The sequence below is a fragment of the Macaca fascicularis genome, chromosome 7 (assembly GCF_037993035.2).
Source record: "Macaca fascicularis isolate 582-1 chromosome 7, T2T-MFA8v1.1".
Lineage (NCBI taxonomy): Eukaryota > Metazoa > Chordata > Mammalia > Primates > Cercopithecidae > Macaca > Macaca fascicularis.
In genome coordinates, this window is record NC_088381.1 from 49,805,897 (window position 1) to 49,823,195 (window position 17,299).

At 43.4% G+C, this 17,299-nt stretch overlaps 1 pseudogene; it reads right to left on the reverse strand.

Moving 5' to 3' along the window:
* Positions 1–964: 964 nt before the first annotated feature.
* Positions 965–17,299, reverse strand: part of LOC135971693 (nucleophosmin-like) — a 63,485-nt pseudogene continuing 47,150 nt past the window's right edge.

Below are 17,299 nucleotides of genomic sequence, written 5' to 3' on the forward strand. Positions count from 1 at the left end.
TATATTATATATGAGAGTTTCATTATATATACATATATACATATATACGTGTGTGTGTGTATATATATATATATAGTGAGACTCTGTCACCCAGGCTGGAGTGCAGTGGTGCGATCTTGGCTCACTGCAGCCCCCTCCTCCTGGGTTCAAGCGGTTCTCCTGCCTCAGCCTCCTGAGTAGCTGGGACTACAGGTGCCCGCCACCATGCCCGGTTAATTTTTTTTTTTTTTGGTATTTTTAGTAGAGATGGATTTTCGCCATGTTGGCCAGGCTGGTCTCAAACTCCTGACCTCAAATGACCCACCTGCCTTAGCATCCCAAAGTGCTGGGATTACAGGTGTGAGCCAGCCTGCTCGGCCAGATTCCTAATTTTTAAAATCCTCCCTGTGTATCTTTACCATTTTCATGACTTTTCCTCTTTTAAAAAGTTTCTCATTTTTTTTTTTCCTTGACATCACTATTTGGGTTTCTCAGGGTTCTTTTTTACTATCTCCAATTTGAATTCGCACACAGGTCATTGCATTTCTTAAAAATTTTAGTGCTTCCTTTGCATATGACTTTCTGCTCTAGCTTTAGAGAGCAGAAATGGGATGTCTTCTTGCATCCCTTAATTAAAGATGCTAATTGATTTTCTATTTTTTCTGATTTTTTTTTAATTAAAATACTGAGTTTTATTTCATGTATATTTTTGTCTCCCCACCATTTCCATGTCTGACCACTGCTACTACTATGTCCTATCATAACATTCCATACATACTTAAAACCAAGCAAAGGGTGGATTTCCATCTTTAAAAACTAAACAGGAATTTTGGACAACACATTCTTGGCAATGGAACCTGGACAACATTTATCAAACATGGTAGGGAAAGTTCTCAGTCTGCATTATAAAAGGACAGCCAAATAGCAACTGTTAGAGAAATGAAGTAAGATGGAAAATTTTTAACAAACTGTTTAAACTATTTTCTTAAAGAGACTTCCTGCACTACCAGAGATCTTGAATAGCCTCCTGGTCAGTCATCCAGAAACAATTCTTTACATAATTGATGAATTTGGTTGCCACTTTGGGAAGAGAACCACCTTTTTCTGTACTTGCTTACATTTTTGCTTTAATATCTTCTGTGGAACTAGGTCCTTTTGGTGTTTTAGGAGTTTTTTTCCCCCTGTTTTTTGAAGGATTCTTGTCCTTTTGATCTTGGTGTTGATGGTTTTGAGTCTTTTCCATTCTGATTTGACTTCTGTGCATTTTTGGCTGGAATGTCTTGTATAGATTTCTTCACTGGTGCTTTTTCTTCAGTTTCCTCATCAAAATCTTCTTCCTTCTTCTTCCTTCTCCTTCTTATTCTTCTTCATCAGCAGCAAGTGTTACTTTTTACTGTGGAAGCTTGCTACCACCTCCAGGAGCAGATCACTTTCCAGATATACTTAAGAGTTTCACATCCTCCTCTTTTTTTTTTTTTTTTAAATTTTTAAGACAGAGTCTGGCTCTGTCTCCCAGGCTGGAGTGCAGTGGTGCAATCTCGGCTCACTGCAAGCTCCGCCTCCCAGATTCAGGCCATTCTCCTGCCTCAGCCTCCCGAGTAGCTGGGACTACAGGCGCCCGCCACCATGCCCGGCTAATTTTTTGTATTTTTAGTGGAGATGGGGTTTCACCGTGTTAGCCAGGATGCTCTCGATCTCTTGACCACGTGATCTGCCCTCCTCGGCCTCCCAAAGTGCTGGGATTACAGGGGTGAGCCAGTGCGCCCGGCCATCCTCCTCCTCGTCATCTTCTGACTCTGCATCTTCTTCCACAGCTACTAAATGCTGTCCACTAATGTGCACTGGCCCTGAACCAAGCTTCAACCATAAGACCACTGGTGGTGTTATTTCAAAGCCCCCAAGGGAAACCGTTGACTGTACAGACATTTTCAAAGTTGCCAGTGTTACTTTAATTGAACTGTCTTCGTAATTCATTGTCTCTGCTTCAACAATGTGCAATTCATCCTTTGCACCAGCCCCTAAATTGACTGTTCCTAAAGATAACTGGTGCTCATTTTCATTATTATCCACCTTAAAGTGATTATCTTGATTGGCCTTTAGTTCACAACCAAAAAGATAGCTCTGGGGCCTCAGGGAGCTCATGTCCATGTCCATTGAATCTTCCTGGGGATGGTGGCACACTCTTAGGTGGGAGAGAAGGTGGATAGAGATAAATGACTACTCCAGAGGAGAGCTGTGCAAGATGGAATCACACCAGGGATTTTTTTTTTTTTTCTGATTTCTATAGTGAATAATATTCTGCTAATCTTATGTTTTTGTAAGTTCTACAAAGGCCCTACTCTACAACCCATTTGGTTTCAGTTGACAGCAGGCAAACTTGCAGAGCTCAGCTCATGGCTAGCTGAATCTCATAAGGTACACCCCCTGGGTCTTCTATGATGGAGCACACCAAAAATTTCAATCCGCAACATGTGTCCTTACCAGGACTCCTCCTATCTCAGACTCTGCCTGCAGCGTTCTGTGGGAGCAGTGTGTTGCAAGAATAAAGCACCTTCACCAGCATCTTTCTTCCCCTCTGCCCTGTTCTGGTGTTTTCTACAAATTAGAATGGCATGTGAAATGGAAATCACCAGTGTCTGGCTCTCATGCCCACTGACCACACTTCTCCCATTGATAAGTCTCCTAGACTAGAATACAAGATGATATTTTAAAAATGTCTTTAATGATACATTTTATTTCTTTAAAATATATTTGTTGAGCACTTCCTTTATGTAGGGTCCTGTTGTAGGCAACAAAAATAGAGCAGTGAGCAAGAAAGGCATGGCCCTGCCCTCAGGGAGCTTCCATCCTGGGTTTGGGTGGGGATGAATGGGAAACAACTGACAACATAATTAATGACTGTAGTTACAGTTGTGATTAGGGGTTCAGAGAAAACATCCAGACCAAGGAGCAGTGGTGTTGGTGGTGGTTCCAGCATAGCTTTCCCTGAATAATTGGTGTTTGAGTTGAGCTCTAAAAGATCAGAATGAATAAATAAGAAGAGAAGGAGAGTTAGGATGTTTCAGGCATAGATCATATACCAAGGCCCTGAGGCAGGAGGACATGGTGGGTTTGAGGGCATTGTAGAAAGTTGATGTGTTTGGAGCTTGGAGGGGAGAAACAAGAAGAGGTAAAGTCATGTTCACTGTTGCAACCCCAGTGCTTGGGTGGAGTAGGGGCTCTATAAATGTTTGTGTCTGATGAATGGAAGATGGTAGTTGTAGCTAATCTGTAAGGAAGTTCCTGATGGTGGGTGTTGGGCTGCCATCGGCTCTTTCTTGTCCTCACATTTTTACCAGTAATTAGAGTGAGAATGCAGAAGCCACGCCCAGTCAGTCAGGAGATGAGGACATGGGTCAGAGTCAGAGAAGGGCTAAAAGAAGGACAAGCAGCATGTGGCTGAGGCCAAAAGGGAAAGGAAACCACATGGATTTGAAGCAGCTTGGAAAGGTTTGAGACAGGATAGCTTTAGAGGCAGGTCTTGAGGAATGGAGGAGGAGGAATCTTAAGTAGCAAGGAAAGAGGCAAGGAGTAGGAGAATAGAACAAGGTGAACAAAAGCCCCAAGAAAGACACTGGGGGTGTGGTGGTCCCTCTGGACTGCAGGATCAGATGTGTGCATTGTGGGGAGGTTGGATGCTGAGATGGACGAGGCAGCATCTCAGCCGCACTCGGTCAGGAAGAATATGTCCCCAGAATAGATGTGCCCCCTTCTTAGAGCCCATCAGGATGCAGCCTGGGTCAGCCTTATTCTGTGCACCTGCTTTTCACATTCAAGCACTGAGTGAAAAGTACCTGCATATGTCTTTGGGAGGTGAAGAAAAATGGCCAAAGCTGGGAAGTCCCAAATCTTCAAATGCAGACTTTGCCTCCCACTGCTTCTGAGTGAACTTGAGAATTTGCCCTATCTCATCACTCAGATCTCATCAGCTCTGAGACCTAATAAAAACTCTTCTCCTTAAGTCCTAGAGAACTAGAACTAAGCAAAAGAGGACCGACTCCAGCCCTGACTGCAAGCCATTAGTTTTGATAAACATCTGTGTTGTGGCGCCAGGGCTATTCATTCAACAAACATTTCCTGTATGCCTTCTCTATGCCATGCACACAGGCTGGCATCAGTGCACCTATCTGTTTTGCGCTGAGAACTGTCATAAACAACACCATTTAGGACAAGACACATCCAAGGGAGCAGTCTCTGAGGAAGTGGGTTGGCTTCTCTGAGCACCCTGAAGTCTTGGACATTCATTCACTCTTAGAGGGAGGGAATGGCCAGGAATTGGGGAAGTGAGGCTTCCTCAGAGACTAAGCAGCCACGAGGCTGCAGCTCCCCTCGAACAGGCAGACTTGCACAAACTCAAATGAATTAGAAGTGTAAATTGAGCAGTTCAACTTGGCTTGCACAGTGCAATAAAGATCTGCAAACACTCAGCTCCGTATTGAACCCGAGGCAGGGTGATTAATTCATTATTCACTTCCCAGCCTGGAAGCAAAAGCGTGTATACCCAGGGGCCAGCATGGATGAGCAGAGTCATAAATCACGTCACTTACAAATCTAGCAATGAGAAAATCCACTGGCTGGTGGCGGATGCTCTGCAGGCAGCAAGAGTGGCCTGAGGACCAGCCAGTCGAGGCGGGCCAGTCTGCTCTCTGGAGACAGACCAGTTGGCCAAGCATTTCGCCTTCCAGCCAAGACGGCCAGCCTCTCGGCCACCCGGCTTGGCGTTTCCTGGCCAGACCACAAGGAAACAAACTCTACTCCACCCAGGAGGAATGCTCCTGTGACCTGAAATGGCCTCTCTCAAATGTAGACAAAGTACTAGGAATAGCATTAGTATTTCTCCAAAAGGCTGCTATGGTCCAGTTGTGATAAACCACTATCCACCCCTCTCCTTGGGCTGTTCTGGGTTCCAAATCCTTCCGCCCCAGCCAGAGGGCCAACCTGGTGTCTGCTCAGCGTCCTCCAATCCAAGTCCCTGGATATCATCAGCTGCCAACCTTGAGCCTGAGCCGTTGCCCTCCAATCTCTGCTAGCTTCGGGACAGGATGCTTTGGGGATCTGAATTTCATTGAGAGCTGCTGATACCAGCCAGCAAAGGGCTTTTTAGCCCCTATTTGAATATAAGGTAGCTCTTCAAATATTTGATAATTCTTTCTCTTCCAAGTAAAACGCCCTCAGTTTCCTCAATTGTTCTTCATATTTCAAGATTTCTAAAGCCCCTTCAATGACCAGGAAGGCCTTCCATTTTGATATTGACTATTTTCCACTTTACATTTGCTCTTAATTCTCCAAAATCTCAGAAAGGGACCCAGTACTTCCTGTGTGTTCTTGTTCTTGTCATGAGAGAACAATAACATTAAGACTCATTATGTATGGGGCACTTTATACTTACTATCTCATTTAAACTTTCATGATGAGCTGGTGAACTAGTTTTTAACTCCAGTTTACAGAGGAGGAAACTGAGGCTTAAAGAGGTAAAATGGCTTGCCAGGATTGAGCCTTTGGTCAGCCTGACTCCAGAGATTGTGCTTCTAAACCTTATGATATGCTGTCTCCCTCACCCACAGCCTGACACCCTGACATCTGATTCAGGGCCTGCCACACCTGGTAACCACTTTCCCAGGAGCCAGGCTGAGCTTTGAGAGGCTGGCCAAAGCTCTCTTCTTTATTTTCAAAAAATTTTTATTTGGCCGGGTGCAGTGGCTCACAACTGTAATCCCAGCACTTTGGGAGGCCAAGGCAGGAGGATCACCTAGGTCAGAAGTTTGAGACCAGCCTGGCCAACATGGTGAAACCCCATCTCTACTAAAATACAAAAATTAGCCAGGTGTGGTAGTGTGCACCTGTAGCCCCAGCTACTTGGGAGACTGAGGCAGGAGAATTGCTTGAGCCCGGGAGGTGGAGGTTGCAGTGAGCTGAGATTACGTCCCTGCACTCCAGCCTGGGTGACAGAGCAAGTCTCTGTCTCACCCCCCTGCAAAAAAAAAAAGTTATTTTGAGACAGGGACTCGCTCTGTCACCTAGGCTAGAGTGCAATGGCGTGATCTCGGCTCACTGCTCACTGCAGCCTCAACCTGCTGAGCTCAAGTGATCCTCCCATCTCAGTCTCCCAAGAAGCTGGGACCACAGGCACATGCCACTATGTCTGGCTAATTTATTGTTATATTTTGTAGAGATGGGGTCTCCCTCTGTTGTCCAGGCTAAGCCATTTAATTGCTATCCAATTCAGCATCAAAAAAATAATAAACTAAGGTAAAAAAATCAATAACAGCATTGTTCATACTGTTTTCCACCCACTGTCTGATCTGAGCAACTCTTCAAATAAAGAGAGAAGTCCTTATTTCTCTCATTCTTCTTGCCGGAACAGTCATATGGCCCATGATGCAGTCTCTTTACAACTTCTTCTTGACCTATTTGGTACACAGAGGAGCAGCGTTTTCCCTAATCTATTTATGGAACTAAGAAAAGAGGATTCTGGCTGGGTATGGTGGCTCACACCTGTAATCCCAGCACTTTGGGAGGCCGAGCCAGGCAGATCACTTGAGGTCAGGAGTTTGAGACCTACCTGGCCAACATGGTGAAACCCCATCTCTACTAAAAATACAAAATTAGCTGGGCATGGTGGCAGGCACCTGTAATCCCAGCTACTTGGGAGGCTGAGGCAGGAAAATCACTTGAACCGGGAGGCAGAGGTTGCCATGGGCCGAGATCATTGCATTGCACTCCAGCCTGGGCAAAAAGAGTGAAACTGTCTCAGAAAAAGGAAGGAAGGAAGGAAGGAAGGAAGGAAGGAAGGAAGGAAGGAAGGAAGGAAGGAAGGAAGGAAGGAAGGAAGGAAGGAAGGAAGGAGGGAGGGAGGGAGGGAAGGAGGGAGGGAGGGAGGGAGGGAGGGAAGGGAGGGAGGGATTCTTTAACAAGAGGGTCTCTAACCAAGGGATTACTGAATTACGCTCATTGTGCTCAGTGTCACCAGACAGATTCCTTACAAAAAAGAGCACTACGACTTAGCCTACCTTGCTCGAGAACAATAATCCTATCTATTAACACCTTCCCGTCTTCCAAGAAGGAAGAAAATATTACATGGCTAGAACTGTGGGACTGGGTTCCAGTTGGGGATTTTACCAGGCCCACAGCAACACTAAGCATGTATTAATAAAGCCTCAAGTGAATATTCACAGAGAAATATTCGGATTTTACTTACATGTGGGTTGCATCTGGCATGCTGGTTAAGGCAGGTGGACTTAGGGGAATGGGCTGTTCCATACACAAGGTTCCACCATCCTGGGAGAAGGTGGGTAATCTGAATGGACAGCCAGGTGGGCCCTGTAGAGCCTACTTCCTGGCCACACCAAGCCAACCTGAGAGATGATGCAAAAGTTTCAACCTCTACCGTACTCTGGCAGCCTCAGGGAATTTATGGTTACTCAAAGCATGCCCAGTAGGTTGGGACTGATCCAGATGAATGAGACTATGGAAGCAGGATGCTAGCTGGTGCCCGCCAACCATCCATCAGGATCAACACTGGCTGTGGCGGATGAGAGCCCATGGAGACCATGGAGACTGAGGAGAGTCTAGAAAACGTTGCATGTGGCTGAAGCCCAGCTGCAAATATGCACAATTACCTGAACTCAGGACGCTGTGTTCTGAAGTTGTGTGTGTTTCAGTTTCATCACCCAGCATAAATTTACCAATTAGGTGTTGTGAAACTTAAACTGTAAAGGAGCTGAATGTGCTCTGAGAGATTTATCTCACTTCTGCTGTTCAAATGACATCTGCTCACTAAATAAGTCTTAACCTGAATGTGTGGCTAATTTTCTCTAAAAATCTGCATTTTCCAAAAAAGTTTTTAAAAACTGAATTAAACAGCAAACTAGAGGTAAAAATACTAAAACTTCGTGTGTTTTTAATGGAAACATATGAAATGTAAAAATTTGAAAACAGTAATTTAGTATGAATTTACATAAGTAAAATGCACAAATCTTAAGAGTAGAGCTCTGTGACTTTTTGTGTCACATACGACTTTTTGCATATGTGGCCACTTCCCAGATGAACAGATAGAACCTTTCCACACTCCAGAAAACTCCCTCTTACTCTTTCCCAGTGCTTCTCCATCACCAGGTAAGAACTGTACCAGTTCTTTCAGCACACTTTAATTTGTGCCTGTCCTTGAACTTCATATAAATGGAATTGTACTTATCAATTCCCTGGCAGCTTTTGCTCAATGTAATGTTTTGGAGATTAATTCATGTTGCTGAGAATATCAGTAGTTAATTTCTTTCTATTGCTGAGTAATAATCCATCGTATGAATATAGCTGAATTTGTTTATCCATTTACCTGTTGATGGACATTTGTTTTCTTTCCAGTGTTTGGTTATTAAGAATAAAACTGAGGCTGGGCACAGTGGCTCATGCCTGTAATCCCAACACTTTGGGAGGCAGAGGCAAGAGGATCACTTGAGGCCAGGAGTTTGATACCAGCCTGGGCAACATAGCAAGACTTCATCTCTACAGAATATTTTAAAAATTAGCCAGGTACAGTGATGTGCATCTATAGTCCTGCCTACTTGGGAGACTGAGGCAGGAGGATCACATGAGCCCAGGTGTTCAAGGTTATAGTAAACCATGATCATATCACTGCACTCCAGCCTGGCTGACATAGCAAGACCCTGTCTCTAAAAAATATTTTTTTAGGCCAGGCACAGTGGCTCACTCCTGTAATCCCAGCACTTTGGGAGGCCGAGACGGGCGGATCACGAGGTCAGGAGTTTGAGACCAGCTTGGCTGCCATAGTGAAACCCCGTCTCTACTAAAAATACAAAAAATTAGCTGGGCATGGTGGTGGGCACCTGTAATCCCAGCTACGCAGGAGGCTGAGGCAGGAGAATGGCTTGAACCTGGAAGGCCAAGGTTGCAGTGAGCCGTGATCACACCACTGCACTCTTCTGCGCGACAGAGCAAGACTCCATTTCAAAAACAAAACAAAAGACCAGCTCGGCCAATATGGCGAAACCCTGCCTCTACCAAAAATACAAAAAATTAGCTGGGTGTGGTGGTGTGTGCCTGTAGTCCCAGCTACTCAGGAAGCTGAGGTGGGAGGATGGTCTGAACCTGGGAGGTGGAGGTTGCAGTGACCCAAGATCATGCCACTGCACTCCAGCCTGCATGATAGAGCCACACTTTATCTCATAAAACTTAAAAAAATAAAAATAAAAACTGAATATGAGTTTTTTTGTTCATGCTTGTTACAGAAGTCTTTTTGTTTTAAAATACACTGGTTTCTCTAGGGTATATACTTAGGAGTAGAACTTTATTAGAAACTACCAAGTGACATACAGTAAGTTTAGAAATAACTTACAGACATGTGAAATAAAGGAACTTTAAAAATTTTTGCTTAATTATTGATAAAATATTTTTAAAAAATTGGTAAAATAGGAAGAATCATCTAACATTCAAAATGTTTTATAAAGTAATTTTATGTTATATAAAATGCTACAAATGCTCTCTGAGGATATACATTTTCAGTGGTTGGGACTTTAAGCAAGTTGACTTTAGGCAAATAGGTCTTAGGCAAATTGGCCCAAAAGTTCAATATAGATTTTTGTCAAGACAGGTTTCCCCCATTCTCTACTGGTGTAATTGAATTTTTAAACAATGCAGACTTGACATTCATCCCTGTAGATTTCATACCAGTAGGAAGTACATGTATATTTATGCACAGGGATATATGGGATTAGGATGTTGGAACAAGTAGACACTTGGTGGAAAGAGGGAAAGGAATCCCCGGCCCTGCTCACAGAACTCTGGGGAGACTGATAATGGGCCATGAGCTGGCAGGATGCCCAAGGACTTAGAACCTTGCTGAGCCAGGGCAGGGGCCTAAGCAGGGGAAGGTCCTGAAGGGGCTCATTTGGCTCAGTGGGGCCTGCCTGGCAATGTTGGGACCAGTTTGTGGGGAGGAGCTGGGGTGTCATTACAATGAATGAGGAGAATAAGGCAGAGGTTGCCTCTGGGGATAGTGGCATGGAGAACTACGTAACTGAGAGGGCCCACAGTGTCAGTGGGCTGAGCAGGTTAGCGTTTGTCTGAGAGGAAAGAAAACCGTTATTGAATCAACCCTAAACAGTGTTTGTCCTGGTTGCAGATATTTTAAACCTTCATTTAAAAAATACATCAGCATATGTGATTGCACATTTATCTTTTTTATTAAGATGGAGTCTTGCTCTATTGCCCAGGCTGGAGTGCAGTGGTGCAATCTCAGCTCACTCCAACCTCCGCCTCCTGGGTTCAAGTGAATTCTCCTGTCTCAGCCTCCCGAGTAGCTGGGATTACAGGCACGCACCACAAAGCCTGACCGATTTTTTTTATTTTTAGTAGAGATGAGGTTTCACCATGTTTTACCAGGCTGGTCTCGAACTCCTGACCTCAGGTGATACACCTGCCTCGGCCTCCCAAAGTGCTGGGATTACAGGCATGAGTCACTGCACCCAGCCGTGATTGCAAATTTTAAAAAATTTATAGTCATCCAAATGTGTTCACTATCTTTTCTTCGTGTCTTCCACACTTTTGATAAAATTGGCTTCTATGTCATCTCCTGAGTTATTAATAAAAAATATTAAACTGGACAAAGCCAGAATAAAGCCCGCTGGAATGCCACCAGAGACTCCCCTCCAGGGTGCCGGCGATTCATTAATCAACACTCTCTAAGAATGACTATTCAGCCAACTATAAATTCACCTTGTAGTCCCCATTGACGTGTTTCCACCTTTGCACAAGAGAATCATGAGAGATTTAGGAAAAGTCATCACAGAAATCAAGGCACAGAGTCTATGAAGTACCCCAATCCACTAATTTAATCACTTACAAAGAAAGAGAAAAAGAAAGGAGGTTAGACTTGTTCTTTAGTGAGTCCACGCTAGTTCCTGGCAAACGTTGCTTTCTTTTTCAAGTACTCAGAAAACCATCTGTTTAATAATCCCTTCTAGATTTTTGTTGGCACTGGGGGTACTCGTCAATCAAATTGTAAATTTCATTTATCACCCCATTTAAAAATCAGGACACCATTTTCCATTTTCACTGTTTTGGCTACTCTCTCTGATTTTCCAGGTTCTATCAAAGATGTTACAGGTAACCCTTGCCATCATCTGGGAGGTCATCTCTCTGCACCACCTGGCTTAAACTCATTGAAGCAAGCTAGCTAGTGTCATGGGATAAATGGATCCCTGGGTATAAGCAGAAAGCAACTTTATTTTGTCTCCCATTGTCCCTTAAAATTTATTCAGTAAGGCATATCCTTCCCCTGTCTATGGATAAAAATTTATCAGTCCTGTAACTTTTCTGATCATATCACTCATGATAAACAAACGTACTATAATCACCTTAAGTCACTAAATATAGTCTTTATTTAGATATTAGAAATCTGCTTTTATATAACAAGCAAAACTGTACACTTTGTTTAAGGTGAAATCCTCCTCTTCAGTTTGAGTCTGCTGCAGGCAGGCAGCTTACAGCTGGAAAAGGTGTGCATCTGGTTTCTTCTTTTTTTTTTAAAACCTCTTCTCCTACATCAGCTTATAAACCTGGAATTTCAACTCCTCTAGGGTGGGGCGGTGCTGAGAGGCTGAGGAGTAGGAAAGCCCTTCTTTGGCACTTTTGTAAAATGGCTCTTCACTTTCTGAGACTAGTAAGTGTTTCAAGCATTCTTCATCTTTCGATTTTTTCAGGCAAGAATCAGATCCCAATTTACTGCATCTCACCCTCTCCCCATTCCCCATACCTGCTCTCCTTTGAAACCTCTCTCCCATTTAACTTGAGATGAAGGGGAAATACCTGACACCATGTAAACCATTCTCTCCAAATAACTCTTCCTCTCAAATCCTCTCCCTTCTCCACCCCCTGACCCTTAAACCTCTTGTGGTTTTAAGGGGCTCAAAAGAAATTCAATCCATTCAAAGATACTTATGAAATATTTGAACAGTGGCTTCTTCATATTTTCTCTATATATTACAGCCAAAAGGGAGAGGGTCCAATTTGTGTATTTGGTTAAAGTACTTTTCTACCATCTGATCTCTTATCTTGGCCTTCCATTTCCTTCATTCTTGTTTGATGGCATTTCTTCTTGATAGGGAGACAGGTGAAACAGTTGAGAATGTTTGTATTCTCTCTAAAACCTCCTTTCATTACATACCATCTTCTTCCAGTGCAGGGGTTTTCCTCACTTGTGAAACAAGCTTTTAAAAACCACAACTGTCAGGCCATTTTATTAATTTATAATGAATAATATGATGGCCATAAACACTCATATTCATGTATTTTTCCTAATGGAAATTAAAATAGGAGTGGGCAAAGGAAATGCAGTACATGATACAGGGACTATTACTCGGCCTTTAAAAAAAGAAAATTCTATAATATGTGACAATGTGGTAAAATAGCAAATATATTCAATTATCTTTATAAAAACCGGAATGGACGACTTTACACCAAACAAACAAGCAAGGCTCCTCTCTGGTGGGAAATACAAAGAAGAAAATAAAAATTATCAACCATAAACACTTAAATAATTGATAAATTTCTTTTTAATATTTTACTTAGGATTCTCCATGTAATAATTTTACCTAACTGAAATACTATTTACACAATTCTGAATCCTAGTTCTTAAACTTGCTATACTGTGAATATTTCCTACTACCAATAAAACTCTTGGAAAACCATTTTCAATGGCTCCATACTAGGCCAATGTATGGGGACACCATGATTTATTAATCTCTTTCCCTTGTTACTGAACATTAACGTTGTTTCCTTTTTTTTTTTTTTTTTTACCATTTTGAATAACACCACAACATAAACTATTGTGCACACATGTGTGTTTGAATTTCTGATGATTATTAGAAGGGGAGTTACTGGATCAAAGGTATGGACTTTTTAAAGCTCTTAATACAAGCTGCCACTTTGCTTTCGAGAAAGAATTGTAACAGATTGATGTATCTTAATGGACATTGTCATCAAACTCAATCAGTCCAAGACTCCATCTCCACATCAGATCCAGCCAAGAGAACCAGAAAAATGTCAGAGACACAGGACAAAAGTGGCTTTTGGCTACAGTAACCATATTCTCCAATCTGGGTATCTGTTTCAAGGGAGTGAAAGGAGAAACTCCATTTGTCTCTCTGCACATGTGTCATCAGGGTTCTCCTGGAAGGTGGTAGCCTCCTCCGATCCAGGCTGTATCTGGTTCATTGCCCTATAACACAGCCCTACCTTAATCATAAAGCCAAAGGGCAGGGAAGCTTTGTTTTCTCTCAGCCACACCCCAGTCACCTCCCTGCACTTAAATCTAGGTGGCTCCTTCAAGAATCTGTAGCCACAAATTGATAAACACATTTTCAGATGGGTTTGTTTTGCATCTATTACAGGTTGACGTGTCCTAGTTTTGCTCTCAAGTGATGACATTCATCCAGAGCATGTTCTAAGTCTGCCCATTTCCCACCCCATCTGGGTTCTGCCTTACCATATTTTTAAGACAGAAAACGTACAGCAATACTAACGCCATATTCTAATGACAATAGTTAAATAACTTTTTTTCTGATTTCAAAAGTGGTACATGTTTAAAGTGGAAATGTAGACAACTTAGGAAAGCAGGAAAGGAAGGCTGCAGAGTGACCAGCACGTATGGCAGCCGGCCTGGCAGATGGGGAGTGCACATCTCGTTGGACATCTGTGTGGGGTCAGCAGGGATCATGTTCAGCTCAGCAGATGTCAGGAGACATACAGCAAAGGCTGAGGGCGGTAAGAACTCTCCCGCTTGACACTACCTAAGCCCTGGGAACTTGGTTCCAACTCCAGGGAAAAGGGTGGGGGGAACCCCTAAAGCTGAAATAAAAATCATAACACAGTAGAATGGCACTTGATAGAGAAATCAGTTTCATTGGTAGGAAAACAAAGAACACTGCAGTCTAGTTTGTGTTCTCTTTCCAGCTCCTTTGGCCTCTGATTCCCAACTTTGGGTGCACCCCACCACCAGCCTTTTCCAGTGGCTCAGTTGAGTTCAGTCCTGGTACCTGAGAGGGTTTGAGGGATGGACCACATTCTTTGGGCACTCCGTGGGAGCTAGCCCTACAAATCACCATGGAAACTGAAGATACAGTGATTGTCCATGCTGGTCTTAGAGGCAGGTGGTTCCCAGGCGAAGGCTGAGAAAAGTTACTCTTACAATGATGTAATAATTCTACCAATGGCCCTCAGTTTCTGAAGATTTGCTTCCCTTAATTCTCCTCACTGGAATTGGGGGATTAAATCTCTGCAAGCAGCAGGTGATATAAAAACAAACAAACAAACAAATAGCCCAAGAGGGCCATGAGTCTTGGTAGGGGTGTACCAGTAAGAAAGGGTTCCGGTTTCCCTAAGCCATGACACCAGGCCTGGCTCTTTGTTTCAAAAGGATCTTCAGAGCCATCTGGCACAGATGGCTTTCTCTTGGGGTCATTCCTTTTGTACCTCTGCATCCTTGGCAACATTTCAGGGGAGCTCCTGGGTAGGGCAACATCTTAACTGTCAAGACAGTGCAGCATCAGAGAGTCACAGAGGCAGGCTCTGGAATCCCTAGAGGCCAAGGCCAAGACCAAGAACAGGACACATGTACTAGGATTGGCATTGCAGTGATGGCTATAGTCACAAACAATTTGAAACATCCAAACTGGTGAGCCATAGGGGACCACTTAAACAGATGCTGGTATATTCATACCAAGGAACACTATGCATTCATTAGAAAAATTAGATTTCTATAAATTAAAAGGGAATATGAATATATTCATAATATATTTTAAGTAAAAAAGGCTTAAAACAGCATGTAGCACATGATCTTATTTTAAATAAATGTATATTTATTTGTACATATTATATATAGGAAATCTCTAGTGGGATAACAGCAGTCTTCATTTCTTTGTATTTCTCTAATGTTTCAAATTATTTTGACATGTTTCTCTACATATGTTTCTCTACATCATGTTTCAAATGATCTTTGACATAATGACTTGTTGCTTTGTGTATTAGTCAGGGTTCTCTAGAGGGACAGTACTAATAGGCGATATATATATATATATAAATGTATATATGTGAAGGGGAGTTTATTAAGTACTAACTTACACAATTACAAGGTCCCACAATAGGCTGTCTGCAAGCTGAGGAGCAAGGAGAGCCAGTCCGAGTCCCAAAACTGAAGAACTTAGAGTCAGATGTTCGAGGGCAGGAAGCATCCAGCACAGGAGACAGATGTAGGCTGGGAAGCTGGGCCAGTCTCACTTTTTCACATTTTTCTGCCTGCTTTATATTCGCTGGCAGCTGATTAGATGGTGCCCGCCAGATTAAGGGTGGATCTGCTTTCCCCAGTCCATTGACTCAAATGTTAGTCTCTTTTGGCAACACCCTCACAGACACACCCGGGATCAATACTTTTTATCCTTCAATCTAATCAAGTTGACACTCAGTATTAACCATCACACTTTGAGTTTTAAAAATTATAATCTTTGTTGGCCAGATGTGGTAGCTCATGCCTGTAATTCCAGCACTTTGGGAGGCCGAGGCAAGTGGATCATCCGAGGTTAGGAGTTCGAGACCAGCTTGGCCAACGTGGTGAGACCCTGTCTCTACTAAAAATACAAAAAATTAACCAGGCCTGGTGGTACATGCCTGTAGTACCAGCTACTAGGGAGGCTGAGGCAGGAGAATCACTTGAACCTGGGAGGCAGAGGCTGCAGTGAGCTGAGATCAGGCCAGTGAGCTGAGATCAGGCCACTGTATTCCGGCCTGGGCAACAGAGCAAGACTCCGTCTCAAAAAAAAAAAAAAAAAATTATACTGTTTGTCAGTGGAAATGTGGCTAAAACCTGTTGTGGCAGTCATGGAGGCATGCCACTTGGGTCTCGCCTTCAAGAAAGAACTTGACATCAGCTATGGGAGTTGGGTTAGCTGACAGCCTCCAGCTGCAGTGCCTTGGAGACCCACTGTAAGCTCAGGCTCTTCCTGGGCAGCCCCCAGCCAATAGCTGAGCACGGAGAGATGCTACTTTCCACCTTCTGCCCCACTTGGACGTCTTCTTGGGCACTCTTTGTCCTGGAGCTTCCCACTGGATTGCCAGAGACTTTATGTGTATATGTGCATATATGTGTACATACGTGTGTATGTGTGTGTGTGTGTGTGTGTGTGTGTGTGTGTGTATATATATATATATATTTTTTTTTTTTTTTTTGAGGCAGAGTCTTGCTCTGTCACCCAGGCTGGAGTACAGTGGCGCGATCTCAGCTCACTGCAACTCTGCCTCCCAGGTTCAAGCGATTCTCCTGCCTCAGTCTCCCAAGTAGGTGGGACTACAGGTATGCTCCACCATGCCCGGCTAAGTTTTGTATTTTTAGTAGGGACAGGGTTTCACCATAATGGCCAGGCTGGTCCCAAACTCCTGACCTCAAGTGATCCAGCCTCCCAAAGAGCTGGGATTACAGACATGAGCCACCACGCCCAGCCTCGTTTTTATATTTTATACTATATTTTTACTGTGCCTTTTCTATGTTTAGACACACAAATGCTTAGCATTGTGTTACAGTTGCCTATTGCATTCAGCATAGTCACATGCTATACAGGTTTGTAGCCTGGGAGCAACTGGCTGTACATATAGCCTAGGTGTGTGGTAGGTTAGACCATCTAGGTTCGTAAGTACACTCTACGGCGGGTCCGAGAAGAAACTGCGCCTATGGAAGCATTTCCCAAAACATATCTATTTTGTTAAGTGGCAGCACAGGACAGCACCACTAACTCTATCTTGATGTCTGCCTTCTGGAGGACCTAACGAGATACCTCTGTGTTCCTGAACATACTGTAAGAAGCCTGGACTTACTCGTTACACATTCTTTCCACAGAAATACCCCTCCCCAGGAATTATTCCAGATGACCCCCAAGTGGTCTAACAAACAAAATGAAATGTCTTCTCCTGCCAAGATTTTCCTCTTCTAATTGTGGCTACCTGAAATTTCCTTCATGAAGTCTGCCTCTCAGCACCTCCCAATCCCTTCTCATCTCTGCCCTACTACCTACACTCCTGCGCGGTTCAGAAAAGGCCATCAGTGGCCTTCTTGGCTGCTTCTCCAACCCACACAGAGCATTTGTGAATGACTCAGTATCTTTTTAAGGCACTGCTTTTCTGTTTAAACCAGCCAGAGTTGGTTTCTGCTGCTTCCTAAGAACCCTGGCTGATACATATATTTAATGCATAGTATTTTTGCATATGTTACATTGGCATG